At 36.4% G+C, this 19,814-nt stretch overlaps 1 long non-coding RNA gene across 3 annotated transcripts; it reads right to left on the reverse strand.

Annotated features, from left to right (window-relative positions):
- Window positions 1-5,157: 5,157 nt before the first annotated feature.
- On the reverse strand, window positions 5,158-9,270 carry LOC310735774. 3 transcript variants are annotated; one of them, XR_014536377.1, is made up of 4 exons: window positions 8,920-9,270; window positions 8,695-8,828; window positions 6,893-7,050; window positions 5,158-6,634 (listed from the first exon to the last, which is right to left on the reverse strand). It is a non-coding gene; the product is annotated as an uncharacterized lncRNA (long non-coding RNA). The 3 variants fall into 3 exon arrangements; XR_014536378.1 differs by lacking the exon at window positions 8,920-9,270 and having other exon boundaries at window positions 5,158-5,248; window positions 6,542-6,634; window positions 8,695-8,910; XR_014536379.1 differs by lacking the exon at window positions 8,920-9,270 and having other exon boundaries at window positions 8,695-8,910.
- Window positions 9,271-19,814: the final 10,544 nt, after the last annotated feature.

Here is a 19,814-nt window from a genome sequence, read left to right on the forward strand (position 1 = left end):
CCAGTTGGTAATCTTTCCAGCAGGTTCAGTGAGCCAAGAGATGATGAAACCTGGACAAATTTTACATATTCCCTAGGGCAGACATATTCAAATGTTTCCCCTATTAGGATCACGTCTGAGTTTTAATAATTTAATAATTAGTAATAATAATTTAATAATTAGTGCATCTGTCAAGCACCATGAACACTGCCAAAAACATTTCTAATGTGAAAAGTTGTTTCCAGAGAATTTTAGCTAATATTGTATAGATTAAATCTATGCAAATGTTGATTTGGTTCATCTGACTTTTTGTCAAATTTATATAGAAATTTTGAAGTACATTTCAGTATATTCCAATTAAATGAGATGTTTCACTTACACTAGTCTAAAGTTTTGCTTTATAGTTTGAATACCTCTGTTCTACTGAAATGTCTGATGTTTCTGATGCTTAGGAGGACAAATGCAAGATTGTGAACTGAGAGGCTTGTCAGAATGACAAGAAGCTCTCTGATTCTGGCGAGCTATCAGCTAAAGACGGATCCATAAGTGATGCTGACCATTGAAGCGTATCTTAACTTACTGAATGGTTTTTCAGTGAAGTTAACCTGTACCCAACCTTTAAGAATCAATTAAATACAATAAAAATGTCTCAGGTAGATTGATCAGTTTAAGAATTAAAGGCTTGATGGCAGACTGCAAAGTATCCAAAGCAATCATCACTGTGGTTGCGATTGTTTAGATGAATGCAAAATGGATTGGTTGTAATCCACAAAGCCTGAATAGTTTTTATTAATATATATACATTTTTATGTGGTTAAGTAATGGGGTCAGTGTAAGGAAGATTTTTATTGAATAGAGGTTTCTATTCAGGATCAGCTGGTGAAGTAGATATATGATGTACAGTGCTGTTAAAAAGTATTTGCCAATTCCTGATTTATTTAATTCATTTTTTGCATATTTGTCACAAATGATGAGTAAATACAAAATGCAGTTTTTAAATGATGATTTCTGTTATTAAGGAAAAAAGCTGTCCAAGTCTGTCTGCCTATCTGGCGCTATGTGAAAAAGTAATTGCCCCTAAACCTTATAACTGGTTATGCCACTCTTGGCAACAACAAATGCATTCAAGCATTCACAATAATTGGAAATGATTCTTAATGTAATTGCTTGATGATCTGAATCATTTAAGTGTGACAAATATGCAAAAGAATAAAATAAATCTGAAGCAGCAAATACTTTTCACTGCACTGTTATTATATTTGCTTTGGTTGATCTTTTTATTTAAAGTGACTTATGGATTTTGTAGAATACTAGTAAGCAGCTAAAAGGCTACCTTGTAGATCCAAACTCGCTACCATCTGATCAGTAGCCTAAAGCCTTAACCACTCAGCCATCACTTCTGTAGCAATTGACAGCCACTTTATCTTTGAAGATGGTAAACAGCCTTTTCCAGCTTGAAGTGTTGATAGTGGTGGTAAAAAAGGGTTAAAAGTGAAGAAAAATGTGCATGTGCTTGTAGTGTTATTAATCTTGTCCTGGTAAGAGGTTGATGCTCGTTCAGATTGGTCAGGTCTTTTAACCTATGCCATTTAATCTCCGAAGCCCTGAGTGGACAGAGGAGTGGACAGACACTATCAAGGTAAGTGGATAATGTAGAGCAAAGAGTATCTTAAGATTTATTTACTTTAAAGCATTGACAAAGAAAATCAGCAAGGGAGAAGTAGATTTGAAGAAGAGGGAGTAGAGGTTAAAACAGAATTAAAAAGGAAGGACAGTTGTGGAGAATGTTAGTCCAGTGGGTGGTGGTGTATCCTCAGTGTTCCAAGACTTCAATGAACCAGGGTTTGATCCTGAGTTCAGGTTGTGGTCTGAGTGGAATTCCCCAGTTTCCTGCCCAAGTGCATGCAAGTAGATGGACTGTCTACTGTACTAATGTTGTGCATGCTGTCCTGTCCAAGAGTGTGTGTGTGTGTTACCACCTGGTATTCCTAGTATTGGCTGAGGATTGCTGGGATCCTGACTGAGATTTAAAAAGTGATATGTATTACAGTGCAACCTCGATTCTCACGAGGGTTATGTTCTATGACCCCACGCGAGTAACAAAAAATCGCGAGGTTTTTAATCTCTCCTTTTGATGGTTCCATTTTCAAGGGGAATTGTACTGTACTGTAAACACAACAGAAATTGTGAATTCCGTGTTATAAATGTTTTATTTACTACGATGTTGTATGGATTAGAGACAGTGGCATTGAGTAAAAGACAGGAGGCGGAGCTGGAGGTAGCAGAGCTGAAGATGTTAAGGTTTTCGTTTGGGAGTGACGAGGATGGACAAGATTAGAAATGAGTTTATTAGAGGGACAGCGCATGTAGGATGTTTTGGTGACAAGGTGAGGGAGGCGAGATTGAGATGGTTTGGACATGTGCAGAGGAGGGACATGAATTATATTGGTAGAAGAATGCTGAGGATGGAGCCACCAGGTAGGAGAAAAAGAGGAAGGCCAAGGAGGAGGTTCATGGATGTGTTGAGGGAAGACATGCAGGTAGTTGGTGTGAAAGAGGCAGATGTAGAGGACAGGGTGGTATGGAGATGGATGATCCGCTGTGGCGACCCCTAATGGGAGCAGCCGAAAGAAGAAGAAGAAATGTTTTATTTACTACTTTAAATGAATAATACAATAATAGTTTTTCAAACATTTTTATGTAATTTATTAGTACAAACGCTGTTTTGGAATGTTACTTCGAACTTTCGAGCGACTCGCGGCTTTTTGCAAACTATCAGATTTTTAGCAAGTTACTCTTAGTCCGGTTCCAAATCAAAAGTTGCGAACTATTGAGGTTGTGAGTATCAAGGTTTCACTGTATACAGTTTTTTATTTTGGTTTAAATTTCTTCCAATCTGACCCCATCCATGTATAGGTTATGAGGATTTGAATGTGTATAGGCAATTTCAAGCTCGTATTGCTAATAATACTGTTCAGGGTGAATAGTTCACAGACTCCTAGTTATTTTCATCATTGCTCTTTTTGACCAGTGCCTACGTTGCATAAAATGTTTGCATTTTTTTCTACTGATTATCCCAAATTTTTTGCAACTGTTTCAATTACAGCAATTATGAAGCCATCATCTTGAAAAGCAGCAAAATGGCATCTTACTCCAAATCAACAGATCAGCACAAACACATTTTTTTTAGGTCTGGTGCAGATTGTATTAAGGCCATTGTAGACTGAGAAGATGGCACTTCCTGTGGCTGTATTCCAGCCGATACCAATGTAAAGCCTTTTACATTGTGCAATCAAGCCGCTGTATTGAACACTGACACAAAACCAACATATACATCCTGCGAAGTGCTGCTAGATCCATTCTTGTAAAGTTTAAGCACAATGTAATATCTGGCAGATCTCTCTTAGCATAAATGTCCTTTTCAAATCAATTCAAATCATTAGTCTAGAAGAAGCAATCACTTTAAATGCGTTTGATTGTGACGTCTTTGAAGCAGTCGAGTGCATTTTAGTTATCAAACACTTAAACTTGTCATTTCATGCTATGTACAACCTGCCAGCTATAAGAAAGTAGAAGTTCCTATTTAGACTGGCTAATTAGACATACCCATGGATGTCATTTTTTTTTGTTCTCTTTTCATGCTAAGAGCGAAATAGCTTGCAGCAAGTTTGATATTCTTGAACGAAACCATTGCCACACACATCACCCTTTCCTCATTAGACTTCACTTAGTGTGAGTTACATAGCCATTTCAGCCCTCTTAAATAGACTATTCTGACAGGAAAAGAAATCACTAATTTGACTAACAGTACTCCAAAGGCTTATCAGTGCACACTTTTTCCTCTGATTATCTAGTTCTTGCGTGGGTGCATTGGATGTGGTGTGGGTCTTGGTTTATAGGGGAAGTTTTACATTTTCCCTTCATTTGCCAAAGGTACAATCAAATCCACTGAGTTAACTAAGTGCAAATTAATGTGTAAACGGTCTGTACTTTCTTGTATGAGTCAGGCACCTGGTGATTATATAAGTAATGTGAGAGGCAAAAGTTTAAAATGAGTTGCTCTCAAATGCTAGGAACTTTTAGAAAAGTGTTAACCTCTCAAGGCCACAGTACAAATCTAGACTGCCTACATGCATTAGTGAAAGTTAATAAAAAAAACTGAATACAGTATATTGTAGAGGTGAATTATTGTAGATGTGAGTTGGATATTATGGCTTACCTCCTACCACTAAGGTGTTTACTGTGCATATGATTATATTTTCTTGGTATTTTCATTGTTAATTGGAAAATAACTCATAGAAGGTGGCAAATAAATCAAATCTAATTACATAGATTTAAATGTTGTTGTTTTTTTACCTCTAGAAATATGCAAGTTTTAAAAAAAGCCTTTAATTATATTTAGAGCATTACTAATGTTTCTCAAAGGCTTATCATATTTTGCTGACATTTTATATTTGACGAATAAAGTAGGAAAAAAAACCTTGAAAGCTTTGAGGTTTACATTTCTAAAGTAATAATAATAATAATAATAATAATAATAATAATAATAATAGTAATAATACACTGTTAAATCTGATTAGTTAACCTTACTTGAAAAAAGCATGCAAACCGGTTGCACTTTAAATAATAAGTACATTGAAATAGGTTATTGAGTGTCCTAGTAACTAATGCTTACTAAGTACAATATACTTATAGCCAAGCTACTGTAACTTAAAGAAACCAGTACATAGTACTTGGCAATTTGATTAATGTGTACTATTGGGTCAGAAATACCAGTAAAGTATACTAACTTGCATGATGTAAACTTTACTGTTGTGTGTATTCCAAATAACACAATTATGTAAGTTAGGCTAACTGAAGTACAAATTTCCTGTATATGAGATTTTCTAGTTTTATTTACTTTAAGAGCAGTCAGATTTACTTCATAAAAGCATGCAAACTGCACTATAATATATCCCTTTTAATGCAACAGTAAATAAAGTCCTAGTTTTAGCTTTAAATAATAACATTCAGTAAAACGTTAAATTTGGTAATAAATAATTAGACATGTAGTAAAAGTCTACTTTGTAGGGAATGTCTGTATCTAAAACATGAACAAATGCCTGTCGACTCACCATAATTTATACCTATACAGTGGAGTATTGGTATAAAGTAAAAATACATAACACACAATCCCAATACTGTTATAAAAGGTTTATTTCTCAACCCTTTAATTTTCACACCACAGCTTTAAAACATTTGCATCTCTTAAAACAGTCAGGAATGTGGCCTGTAACAAAAGTAAAAATTAAAAACTTTTGTTTCAAAGACGTGCCATAATCACTTAGCAGACAATAGCAACTGGCACTGCTCTCATACACATAAGCAACATAGTGCCAAACCATTAATAGCCATAACCATCACTCAGTCAATCAAATGCACTTTTGGTGACGCTTTTAACCGAACGCATTTGTCACCTTTCACCTGCAGTTGCGCAGTGCTGTGTGTGCAGCAGGATTGCAAGAACAATTGCAAGAATAATTGTTAAATATAAATTATACGAACAGAATAGTCTGAGCATAAGGCATTTAAAAACCTCTATGTATCTGCAGCGAGTGTTTTTTGCTTTCAACACAATAATAGCAAAAACAAAAAATAATTTTAAAGTAGTGCAATAATGACTTAACAATGGCAACAATATCAACCAGCACTACTACTACTCTTCAACTAACTCTTCAATAATTTCACTTACTCAACAGGAGATTTTTTTAGAGTTTGGAGTCTTGGGGGAGTTTGTTTTCTCCCAGCCTAAGCATCACTCTCTGGATGAAGTTTAAAGTGTTTCTCATGGCCCTTGGGTATTCAAGGTGGAGAGCATAAGACAGACCAAACAAAAGGCAAAATGCTTGTGGTAAGCTTGTGAGATTGTCCATCACAATACCTCCTTCCAGAATGATGGCAGTTGAAAGAGGGTTTAAGTGGAGATGACTTGAAAACACAGGTGCATCTTTGCTGATAACAGTCAGCAAGCCAACAGTCACCTGTGCCCAGCCCTCATCATCGTTTGAATCCTGTATGACACAAAAACTCCATTACAACAGTGAAATATTATCCATCTGTCCTGCCTACACAGACTTCAAGTCTTGTTCATTAGTTTATCATTAATTTCACAGTTTCTTTTTGTTTGACAAATGTGTTACTTTTTACATTTCGGCTGTCATCTGCAGCATTCATCAGAAGCATCACCTGACTGCTGTGATTATCACCTGTGTTTTTCTGGTGTGGCCTGCCTGTTGAACCGGACAGATCCAACAGGCTGGCCACGACAAAACAAACAGTGGAATAATTTTACACAAACCTGCTTTTTCCTGCATCAACACATGGGCCATTGATCATTTTTACTGTACATAAAAATATTCCTGCTGCCAATCTTCCACACCTGTCAGCTAGCTGGATTGAACCCAGTTCATTCTTGCTGTGAGTGACCAGAACTACCCAATGCACCACTGTGCTCCCTTCTAGTACTGAACTCACAGGGACACATTCCATATTCTTATTTTTTTCTAATTGTGTAAGAACTTACAAAGGCAGTGTTGTAGAAGTTACTCGGATCGTCACCAAGTAGTATTGGAAGGCCTCTGAGAACAAGGGTACGTAGTGCTGTCACATCTGGCTTCTAATGGAAAGAACAAATTAAGTTCAGCATAATACAGTATTCAACGTTACAATATGAACACAAAAGTGTACATGAAAAGAGTTTTATCTAAATGGGGTTTTTTTTCAGTGGAGAGAAGTCATCTCCAAATCTAGTACACAGTTTATCAGGGACAAAGAACCTAGTGTTTTAACACTACTGCAAGTTTCCATTTCTTAAAATACAGTATTTATGCTCGTTTAACCAAAAATGACATTAAGAACACTTTAGAAGACTTACGCCTGAATCAACCTGCTGCACAATTTCAGCTATTTTTTTTTAACACTTCCTTTCTTGGACTTGAAGATATGGACGAAGCGTGGTGTGAAGCAGTCCAACGCATCAAGAAAATCGTGTTCTAGATTTGTGGTGGCAATCCTGTTGAACTCTGCATATACCTGCAATGCACAGCAAATACACAAAAACATGTGACTAGACTGGCATTTATTATTAATGTAAACAAAAAATTACGTGTGTCAGTTCTTACTTGTCTTTCTAAAAAAAGGGCAGGCCACTGCTTCTTCAGGGTTTTCACTAGAGGTTCGGTTTCCACAATCTCCCGTCTCCGCAGTGGGAAGGTCTGATCCATCTTTGAAGCAATAACAGTTCCACTGGGTTTCTGTTTTTTTATTTCTTCAACCACGAGCTTTCTTTCAGCTTCTAGTCCATCTTTATTCTGGCCCTCAGGTAGGTTAGGTAAGTAATTCACCTCATACCTTTTTGGTCTTTTGAGGCCTTTTGGTGCCATTTGCGGGGCGCACCCGTGTTTATTGCAACCTCTGCACATCCAGCTTTTCTCAGTTTAGTGCGATAGTTTCCCATTTTGTACATCAAGCTGTTCTTCCAGCCAGAGCACCCATCTGGTGAGCCTGGTTCCCTCAGACAGGGATGTTTTTTTATGAGTGCTAATGCCACAGAACGGAATCGTTCTTCATTTGGATAGGCATCAAATTTGTAAATCTCCTCAGCAAGTTTCTCCAAAATACCATGCTTCATGTCTCTTAGCACATTCAGGTAAGTACAGTCTCGTAAAAACAGAAGATTTGCCTGTCTCAGTCGGAATTCCACATTAACTGGGAAATTTGGAATGTCAAAAAATTCTGGCCATCGCCCTTGTCTTGTTGATGAGCTTGTTGTCCACAGAAACTCTGTATCATCTGAGGAGACTTGATAGACTGGGGGTAGAGGTAGGTATCAGTGTCAGTGTCACCAATGGTTTGACCTTGACAGTAGCTTTTGTAGGTGGCAAATCTTGTACATCATCAAGGTTGTAGAGGGAATTATCAAAGTCAGGATCTTCATACATGAGAGAAAAATCATCCTCGAGTTTGCATTTTTCTTTAACTATTATCTTAAGTTCTTCAACTGTTTCTGGTCTCCCATCTAGTGAGACTTTATGTATATCCTGTTTATTTACAACAATTCTTAGTTTAAAGATTCTCATGGTCCTATAAAGAGCAGACATGACTTTAGTGCCAATTTCACATGCAATCATTCAGCATAATATATAACGCTTCAGTATCACATACACATTGCCCTTTATTTGATAGGAGGATAAGGGGAAAGGATCATTTAGATCAGAAAAATGAGTGACTGTGAGAGACCCTGCCCCACTGAAGCACAACTCATAAGTGCTTACAGGTCCACTGCATCTGCAATAGGTTATTTTAAGAGTAATTTTTTAGTGTTTATTTGATATGTATAATACCCTCCAAACTTTTGGATTTGAAACCCGGTCTCTCGTGTCCCGCGGAAATGCAAATGAAAATGTTGAGGCACCACGTGTTTCAAGCGTTTCAGGATGAGTTAACGTTAACCTTCACTCTGTGGATCTCTCTCAGTTTACATCATACAAAAAGTCTTATTTTTCCCCGCTATGTTTAAAAAAAATCAGCGTAGTGGTCGACAGAAAAAAAAGAGAAAAAAGGGCAGGTAAAAAAGATTAGGTATTAACACCACGTTAGCCTAGTGCTAGCTTAGCGACCGCATTAGCGGTGTTAGCTTAGTAATAGTTTAATACATTTCTAAGAGAAAAAACTCACCAAGACGGTTGGAAGGTCATCAGCTACTCAAAATCATCCACTCTTACAGTCACTGCCCTGCACACCACACAGAGGAGAAGTCTTTCTCTTCTCCCTCTTTCTGAAGAGAGCTCAACTTGTGCAGTGTTTGTTAGCTAAGTTAATATAAAACAAATGATAGTTAGAGCTATAACAAAAGTAGAACGAACAAATCCACACACAGGTATTATTTGTTTGATAACTTACCTTTCCATGAAGAGATCCTCGAATTGTGAAAATGTCGGCAAGGCGCGAGACGTCCAATGACTTCTACAGCACATGCGCAGAACTGGTTGCTTTTAGGGTTCGTTAGAAAATTCTCGCTCTTAGCAAGTGACAGCAAATGAAGCCCTGCCGTGATAGTAACTTAAACCTGATTAAGTTGACTCAAAATAAAATTAGCGAGTGATCATGACTTAAGACGTTAACTTCACTCAGAATAAACAGTAAAATGTACTTTTTTACCATGCAATTACATGTTACTTAATAAAAACTATTAAGTAGTACATATTAGTACTGGTAACTTATCTATGCAAGTCATGACAACTATTAGATTTTACAGTGTAATAATACCTTTGTTTCAAAAGTCTTGTGTCTCTTTTTAAAGACAAGACGCTTTCTCCTAGCAATCCTTCCAAACAAACCATAATTGTTCAACCTTTTTCAAATTGTACTATCATGAACATGCTAACTGAGTCCGGTGGAGTCTGAGATGTAACTCTTGGGTTTTTTGCAGTTTCTCTGGTTAAGAATAAATTTACTAGGACGTCCACTCCTAGGAAGATTGGCAACTGTCTTGAATATTTCCACTTGTAAATAATCTTTCTCGCTTTAGAATGATGGACTTTAAATTGTTTGGAAATTATCTTTTAACCCTTCCCAGACTGATGAACAGCAACAATTGCTTCTCTTAGGTCATGACTGATGTCTTTCCTCTTTGGCATTGTTTTAACACACATCTAAATGATCCAGACCCTCAAACCGCTTTAACTTCTGCTTTAATAGAGGTGGTCACACTTGATGATGATCAGTAAATCAAAAGCATTTAATTAGCATCGCCTGGCTGCTACTTAGTCTCTGAATTTATATGCAAGCAGAAAGAGTGTACTTTGTTTTTCTCTCAAATAAAATCTTCATTTTGGCTTTAGTTTTGTATACATAAATGCCAGAGATGCTGGTGTTCATCTAAGGTTGTACTTATCAAATTTCATGACCTCATAAAAAAAAAATAAAGATTTTTAATGTATCCTGATATGTAAAACCATATATATATATATATATATATATATATATATATATATATATATATATATATATATATATATATATATATATATATATATACAGTGAGGAAAATAAGTATTTGAACACCCTGCTATTTTGCAAGTTCTCCCACTTAGAAATCATGGAGGGGTCTGAAATTGTCATCGTAGGTGCATGTCCACTGTGAGAGACATAATAAAAATAAAAAAATCCAGAAATCACAATATATGATTTTTAAACTATTTATTTGTATGATACAGCTGCAAATAAGTATTTGAACACCTGTCTATCAGCTAGAATTCTGACCCAAAAAGACCTGTTAGTCTGCCTTTAAAATGTCCACCTCCACTACATTTATTATCCTAAATTAGATGCACCTGTTTGAGGTCGTTAGCTGTATAAAGACACCTGTCCACCCCATACAATCAGTAAGAATCCAACTACTAACATGGTGAAGACCAAAGAGCTGTCCAAAGACACTAGAGACAAAATTGTACACCTCCACAAGGCTGGAAAGGGCTACGGGGCAATTGCCAAGCAGCTTGGTGAAAAAAGGTCCACTGTTGGAGCAATCATTAGAAAATGGAAGAAGCTAAACATGACTGTCAATCTCCCTCGGACTGGGGCTCCATGCAAGATCTCACCTAGTGGGGTCTCAATGATCCTAAGGAAGGTGAGAAATCAGCCCAGAACTACACGGGAGGAGCTGGTCAATAACCTGAAAAGAGCTGGGACCACCGTTTCCAAGGTTACTGTTGGTAATACACTAAGACGTCATGGTTTGAAATCATGCATGGCACGGAAGGTTCCCCTGCTTAAACCAGCACATGTCCAGGCACGTCTTAAGTTTGCCAATGACCATTTGGATGATCCAGAGGAGTCATGGGAGAAAGTCATGTGGTCAGATGAGACCAAAATAGAACTTTTGGGTCATAATTCCACTAAACGTGTTTGGAGAAAGAAGAATGATGAGTACTATCCCAAGAACACCATCCCTACTGTGAAGCATGGGGGTGGTAGCATTATGCTTTGGGGGTGTTTTTCTGCACATGGGACAGGGCAACTGCACTGTATTAAGGAGAGGATGACCAGGGTCATGTATTGCGAGATTTTGGGGAACAACCTCCTTCCCTCAGTTAGAGCATTGAAGATGGGTCGAGGCTGGGTCTTCCAACATGACAATGACCCGAAGCACACAGCCAGGATAACCAAGGAGTGGCTCTGTAAGAAGCATATCAAGGTTTTGCCGTGGCCTAGCCAGTCTCCAGACCTAAACCCAATAGAGAATCTTTGGAGGGAGCTCAAACTCCGTGTTTCTCAGCGATAGGCCAGAAACCTGATCTAGACTGATCTAGAGAAGATCTGTGTGGAGGAGTGGGCCAAAATCCCTCCTGCAGTGTGTGCAAACCTGGTGAAAAACTACAGGAAACGTTTGACCGCTGTAATTGCAAACAAAGGCTACTGTACCAAATATTAACATTGACTTTCTCAGGTGTTTAAATACTTATTTGCAGCTGTATCATACAAATAAATAGTTAAAAAACATAAATTGTGATTTCTGGATTTTTTTTTTAGATTATGTCTCTCACAGTGGACATGCACCCACGATGACAAATTCAGACCCCTCCATGATTTCCAAGTGGGAGAACTTGCAAAATAGCAGGGTGTTCAAATACTTATTTTCCTCACTGTATATACTGATAATGATTAATGCAGGCATTCAGAAAAAAATGGTATGCAGTGTTGAACAATAATACAACTTTTTGAAAATTATTTATGTTTAATGATTTAAACAATTTAGGTCTTGGTATTGCTTACGGTATATGTAAAATATCATGGCTTTTACATTTTGGAAAAAATGAAACTTACAGCTTTACCTCTGATGCTATAATGTGCTGGTATTGAAAACTCTATTGTATATTAATTACCTTTGTAAAATTACAACAAATTTCTAAATCTTTCCAGATGATGTGGAGCATTCAGCATACAAATATTCATAATAAACCAAAAAAGTATGCTTTTAATAAGCATCATTTGTTTCAAAAAGTGGAAAGTTTTACACTGCATGTTCAGAAAGAGCTGACCTTTCTCCTTTCCAGATGGAGCGCTTTCTTGCACAAATGTAACAAATAAACGAGGGAACCAGGTGGAAAAAACAGATCTTGTTGGCACAGGCACTTGACTGTTGTAATTGTTGAAGCTTCTGAACCTTGGCTTCTGATCGCTGTCAGTGACAGGTGTGGAGGAGATAACGGGAACACCATGCCTCCACCTCATCATCACAAACGATAAGCGCACCGTCTGCCCAATATTGCCACATCCCAAAACCAGGAATCACTGTTCCCATATGAAATATGATTGGTCCTTACAGATTGCAGTGTAGACTTTAAAAAGACTTACAGATGGCCATTGAGAGCGAAAAGAGGTAAAGCATTCGACCAATGTGAAGATGTGTGTCCCCATTATTCTGAGATGGCATACACAGATGGCACACGCAGTATGTTTTCTGTTTCAACACTGCCTCAGGTTTTTTTCTGAGCGTACGATAAAGCCATCTTCATTGGCTCACTCGCCCGGATGCTGAATATTGTTTAGCATTCTGGCACTCGCACAATGAGAGAGCGAGAATCAAATCTTCTGTTCTCTCACTGATGAATGATGAGACATTCTCATCAGGCTTGAGCTCATCAAAATATCTCGACAATCAGATCTTTGTTGCATTTTTTTATTTTTTTAATTTCCATCCCCAGAGAACATGTCATGTTTAATTTGCAGTTCGGAACACATCACTCTCATTCCTGTGCCTATCCTTTGTTTCCTCCTTGGCGAATGATTTTGCCTTTTGTTCGGCGAGAACATCATTGAGAGTGATCTAGTCAATCTGTAATTACGGTCCTTTGTTCAGCCACACCAGTAGCCTGTTATTTAGCGTCACTTATACCGCCTGCATGCTTTAGCTCTCAGATGCCAGAATGTCCATCACTAAGAAATAACGAAAGAAACGTGAGTCTTTAAATATTCATAACCTCAAAGAAATCTTTCATATAAACACGAAGTGATTCATTTAGATTTGTGTTATACTTTCTAACGTAGTTTATTTTTCACACAAGCAGGTTGTCACAACCAACAAATAATACATTGGCACAGTTTGAGAAATGCTTCTATTTATTCATGAGACATACTTCTGTTTAAATATTTTTACCTTCACCACATATTTGAACACATTGCCTTTGCACACATTTTGAATATATTTACTGACAAGAAATGGACTGTAGTATTTCATTGGTCTGTGGTCGAGCTTATGTGCTTATTATGCTCCTACACCTTTCTGTAGTCTGTACGCACACACACTTGAAATGAGGCAATTTAAACAAACAAGTGGAAGTGCATTCTCATCTTTAATAGAAAAGAAAAAGCATTTTTCTATTCAAAGCAAAAAACTAAAGTTTGCACAATGAACACATGAATGGTCAGGGATTTCTATTCCTGAAATACTTAAACTAGCACTTATTTTCTTTGTTTGTACAAAAAAAACAACAACAAAAACCCAACGACTATAATATATACTATAATTCCTCACAACAGAGTTTTAGTATGGTGGTACAGTGTCCTAAGTTTGCAATCTAATGAACCAGTGTTAATTGTATTAATTAATACAAACTTCAAAGCACTTTTGTACATGTAAAGCTAATTGCTTTAAATGTAAATGTAAATGTCCAAACATTATTAATGGAGATTGACATATACATATACATATACAAACCCCACTTTCTATTCTGTACTAACAAATTAATTATCAGTGTTTAGAAAACTGCACAATAAATGTAATATGTTATTTATTGAAATCTTTATTAGCTGTATTTCGGTATACAGTATATATTAATGGACTGATTGGTGGATTAATAAAAATTCAAAACACCAGCTAAAAAAATATTGTGCCTTTTTAAAGTTTGTATAAATTGATACAATAAATGATTTATTTATTTATTGGGCTTAAATATGAGGGTTATTTTTACTAGTTTTTTTTTTTATTGGTTTTGCTGGTGTCTTGGTGGTACACTATAACTTACATACATGAAGTAATTAATTATTTATAATATTCTCAAGTCTAAGAAACATTACATGCCAGTTCTTCACAACTACTAAACAATGCTAAAAAACAACAATTCATTTTATAGACATTATTATTTAAAGTCACCAAGACATCAAAGCAAACAAGACCTCAGACCTCAAAAAGACTGAAAAGTGGCTCAAAAGAAATACTTTAAATGAGCTAATGTGTCCTTGTTGATCACATCAGTCATGGCTTGAGGAGGGCTGGGAGGTCCAGAAACATTTGAACCATTACACTGAAGCTGCAGGAGACTGTAATTCTTAGCGTTCGGTCATTCATCTTTATTAACTGCTTCATCCTGACCAGAACCTGAATATGCAGTGAATATGCAGTAGGGGACACTGGGGAAATAGTAGGAGGGACACGAGATGTCAGAATAAGATAAGGTACAGGATAAGGATAAATGGCAGAGGAGAATAGAGGAGAAGTAAAAGATGCAGAAAAATATGGGTAAAGATGTAGAGGGCAGTAGGACAAGGATAGCATAGAAAATAGGAAGACGAGTAAGAATGTGGAGAGGAAGAGATAATAATTTGATGACATTTTAATAGACCATGTCCTCAACCATGTCCTCTCCCAGAGAGATCTTGCACCATACATAGTATTGGGAACATACAATATAAAAAGACTCCTCATTCTCTTGAACTCCATCAGTAGCATCTCTGTTCAACTGGAGCAAGAGCATGGCCTGAAATAAACTCATTTAAGGCTGTTTGGATTGGTTTGGGAAACTGTCCAATTCACCTATTTAGCAACAGTTCACGAATGAATTAAATCCAATCCACATTTCTTAATAGTGGTTCTCCCACCACATTCTCTCTTTTTAAATCCTGTTAAAAATGTTCAAATGGGGATGTATATAAAAGTATATTAAAGCCACTATTTTAACAGTGCAAGAACTCTACAGGCCAAGAAAAAAATAAACTGAAATAAAGTTCATATTAAACATAGATTTTGTTGTGATGATGAAATTCTGTGGCCTTACACAGAAGGTTCCTGGTCCAGCTTGCCACAGAGTTCATACTGTATTACACAAAAAAAAAAAAACTATTACCATCTCAAGTAGCATTTGTATAGCCTGTTTTAAACACACAATCTATCTATCTATCTATCTATCTATCTATCTATCTATCTATCTATCTATCTATCTATCTATCTATCTATCTATCTATCCATCCATCCATCCATCCATCCATCCATCCATCCATCCATCCATCCATCCATCCATCCATCCATCCATCCACACAACAACAAGGCATACCATTATGACCATTCACCTAAATAAAACTGATTATCTCTTCGTGGTGGAACCTGTTAGTGGGTGTGATATATATTAGACAGCAAGGGACTTTTTTGTGCTCAAAGATGTTGTGTTATAGGCAGGAAAAATGCACAAATTGAGAAACAGAGCATCTCTAAAACTGCACCTCTTGTGGGATGTTCCTGGTCTGCAGTGGTCAGGATCTATCTAACGTGGTCCAAGCAAGGAACAATGATGAACCAGCGACAGGGTCATGGGCGGCCGAGGCTTATTGATGCATGTGGTGAGCGAAGGCTGGCCCGTGTGGTCCGATCCAACAGACGAGCTACTGTAGCTCACATTGCTGAAGAAGTTAATGCTGTTAATGCTCGATGGGTCATGACTGTTTTGGCAGCAAAAGCGGGACCAACATGCTATTAGGCAGGTGGTCATTATGTTATGCCTGATTGGTGGCTATAATGTTAAGCCTGATTTGTGGCATACGCATATAAAAGCATAATTTAAAACATATCATGTATGCTGATATTGAGCTGGCGCACAATGTTGAAAAAGTGTTTAAGGAGTACGCAATATGAGAGTATTCCAGTGAAATATGTGTTTTGTGCCAATAGCTGAGAGTGGAAAAAATCAAGGAAATGGTTATTGAGAAATGTATGCCAGGGTGCAACAATATTGTGCAAGCATTGCTCATGGTCTGTGATTAACCCACTCAATGATAAAAAAAACAATTAAACATTACATACCTTTGAATTGCAAACTACTACAATAATTTTGTAACACTTTAGCTTCAACTTTTGTTACTTGCTTCTCCATAATAGCTACAATCGAAATTTTGTACTAATATACTTAGTGAATAAGTGTCTAAAATGTACTGTGTAAGCACAAAAAGCAAAAAAAAGTCTTAAAATCTTAAAAAAAATCTCTTTATCGTGTGTTGTGTTTTTTCCACAGTGTACATTCTAAAATATTAGGAACGAACTAATGATTATTGGTTAATTTTGTCATTATGGCAAAAAATATTAAAATTAATTGTAAAAATTGTATGAAAAAAAAAATTCAATGCTTGAGAAATTGTACAAATAAAATAACATAAAGACAATATTTTAACAATTTATTTTGTTAGCAATGTCATGCGAGTATTTAACAAACACTATACAGTAAATAGTATATATAAATAGTATATATAAATCTCTCTCTCTCTCTCCTTCAAATATATATATATATATACACACACATAGAAGCAGGCAATACCACAAGTCAAGTCAACCATATAAAGCTGACGCAGTACACAGTGAAATACACATAAAGTGCATCGTGTGTAACCTGGTGCAAACAGTGCAACACAAAAGACAGTATAAAGAGACAACACAATACTGTGTAAGACAGATGCACAAAACACAAAAATAACACTGCCAGCAAACCTACTGTATGTTTTACTGTACAAAATCCTAAGAGGAAAAAGGAAATTAAGCAGTAAGAAGTCAACTAAAATCAATTAATTTTTATTTGTATAGCACTTTTAACACCGAACATTGTCTCAAAGCAGCTTTACACAGTTAAAAATAAATGCATTTTTAAGGATGAAATGAAACAGAGTAGTATTTAATATGAAAATAATCAGTAATGGGGTGTTATATGCAATCAATCTATCTATTCTAATAAATTACTGTCGAGGAAGTTTCACCACATCAGTGACTCCACATTCATTGCGTAATACAATAGCTTTTTCAACCAGATGATTATTAGGCTTTGATTCTGTGGAGTGTGTACCATATAAACTTTTTGTATTACCATAGAAACCACAGCCAGCACTGTTGTCACAAGTGTGTTTACTCTTGATGACAGTAAAAAAGAAAACAATGAAAAATCTAGCATTCTTTTTCTTTAGCTTATTCTTTTTATTAATATATGCAACACATATAAGACATATAAAAGAGGACATATAAGACGTAAATAATAAAATGTAATTATTATTATTATTAACACAAATAATAAGAAGACAAAGAAGAAAATTATTAATGATAATTAAACAAAATTATTAACGATAACGCCAATTCAGATTTTTCTTCTGTACAGAATAAGCCATTTAGCACAGGAGAGCAGGAGGTCAAGGCTGAGTTCAAACATTAATTAAAACTTTCTGCATCACAGTCTCTTGATGAGGGAGACTACAACTACAGACATAGATGCAGTTGCCAATTTATCACATTAGCACGGTGCTGAAAACACCATGAAAGACCTCCCTCCCCCAGGAGGGCTGCCAAAGGAGGCCTGTGCTTATGTACAGCCTTTTGTCTCCCGCAGGTAATCACTCTGCACCAGTTGGCTGCTTAATTTACAATCATCATTTAGAAATGAAGTTTCAGGTGTTAATTATTATGCATGACATTTAAATATAAACCACTTAATTTCTCGGTTTAATTACCTCAAAAACTAATTTCACATTTGTTGCTCTCTGAACAATATTGCTTGGGAGGCTGGAAAAAGACAACTCCGTGTACATTGTTTGCTGTGCAATCCTGTTATAAACAACCTTTTGGTCTTGTTGTTTTATTGTCTTCCGCAACTATTTCTCACTTTTTTTCCTGACACCTAGAGCATCGAGGCACAAAAATGAAAAAGCCCGAAGACACAGCAAGCCCTTAAGCTGAGTTAGTACACATGAGTTCATTTCATATTATCTTGGTGTATAGCCTTCAAACCCGAAGTATCTTTTCCATATACTACAAGTGCTCAAATACACCTGCTACATAGAGCTAGGATATGAGAATATTTTACTTTTACAATCAAAAGTAAAAAGATCTTACCAGCAACTGGATTGATGTTTTTCTGAATCATGCAGAGTCTAGTTAAAAATATATTAGACATAAAATAAATGTAATCATGAATCAGAAGGAAAAAAAAATACTTGTATCTTCTGCTCTAATTGACATGTTCAAAGCTCAACAAAGACATACTTCGGTTCATGTTTTTTTTTTTTCCTGGATCAGAGCTGAAGGTTCTACCGAAGCTGGAGCAATTGATTAACCTGTGATGCGTGTGATATTTCGTGAAGCTTTTCACTAATGCCCTGTGATATTGCTGAACTTTGATGGCACAGATGCAGTGTGAGTGAATTTCAGAGAGCCTGCATCCTATTAATTCCCAGCTTCTTGCATCTTCTGCTGATTTGGAAATCAAAGCTAATCTTTCCACTTGCTTTTGCCATTTGAAGTTAACGAAATTGGCCTTTGGTGTCTTGTTGCATGGTGGAGGCAAAAATCTCTGCCTACATCCTGCACTGCCTGGTCCCCCTCAAATCCGACTCATCAGCTGACAACAACAAGGATCAGGCATCAAACATTCCATTGCTACAATAAAAATGAGAGAAGCTCGATTTCAGAATATGTTGTTTAAATTTATGGCATACATGGTTTAGGATTTTTCTCTATTCATCCCAAAATGCTTAAAGCTTTAAAGCTTTTTATAGGTTTTTAGCTGGAGTCTATCATACACCTGAGTGATTTCCACTTTATGTGTTTCTGCCTGTGGGTTGGAGTTTTTTGTGGTGTAATTCAACATTACACTGAGGTCATCTATCCCTGAATGCGAAGCCCAATTCTAGGGTGTTGGCCTTTGCTTGCTTGTGAATGCATACAAGCAAAGTGGAGAGCATGGATCACATGGCTGGCAGTGGAAAAGCAAGCCAAGGAGCCGTGTCGGGCCATGTGATATGCTCTGGCTCGGGAGTATGGCTTACAGTGAAGCTATTGAAGTGCTGTTGCAGGTTTTATGAGCTCATTACAGCCCATACTGAACACACACCAGGCTCCCACAATGCACTGGGGCAGAGGGTAAAGGATTGTATGGCTTTGCACATAACTGGGACTTACATTCCTTCACCTTGGTGCTCTGAAGTGATAAGTTCAGCACTGAAAGTACAGTTTAATTTTCATTTTGATTTTCATTCAAGTACATTTCACACATTTTTGCATAACACAAATAATTAGCGATGTGATTATTACAATATGATCGGGATATTAATGCTAAAACACCATATATTGCCAATATACTAAAGTCCTATTAGATGAAAAAAATATATATTTTCATCTGAATGTTTTTGCTGTTATTTTTTTTTTTTTTATATAATTCTTTTGCACTTAAAGGCATGTGTTTGACTTTAAATGTGTTGTTCTAAATGCTATTGATTAAAACCTAGTCTCTAATATTTCTACTACTTACCATCTGGCAGTCACTCAGGTGTGAACATATTAGTTACCAGTGGCACAGATTGTATGCCAAAGAAAGACAAATTAATACATATTAATAAGAAATTGAATAATAATCGAAGTTAAATAAGTTTTCACAAACATTAGCTATAACAAATGAGGAGAACGTGAAAATGTGGTCAGTATATCTATGATATACAAAGACACTTGTAATAAGTTACATAGTAAAGATAGTTAAGAAAAAAATAGGGTTAAT

Source organism: Silurus aristotelis (assembly GCF_946808225.1).
Source record: "Silurus aristotelis genome assembly, chromosome: 1".
Lineage (NCBI taxonomy): Eukaryota > Metazoa > Chordata > Actinopteri > Siluriformes > Siluridae > Silurus > Silurus aristotelis.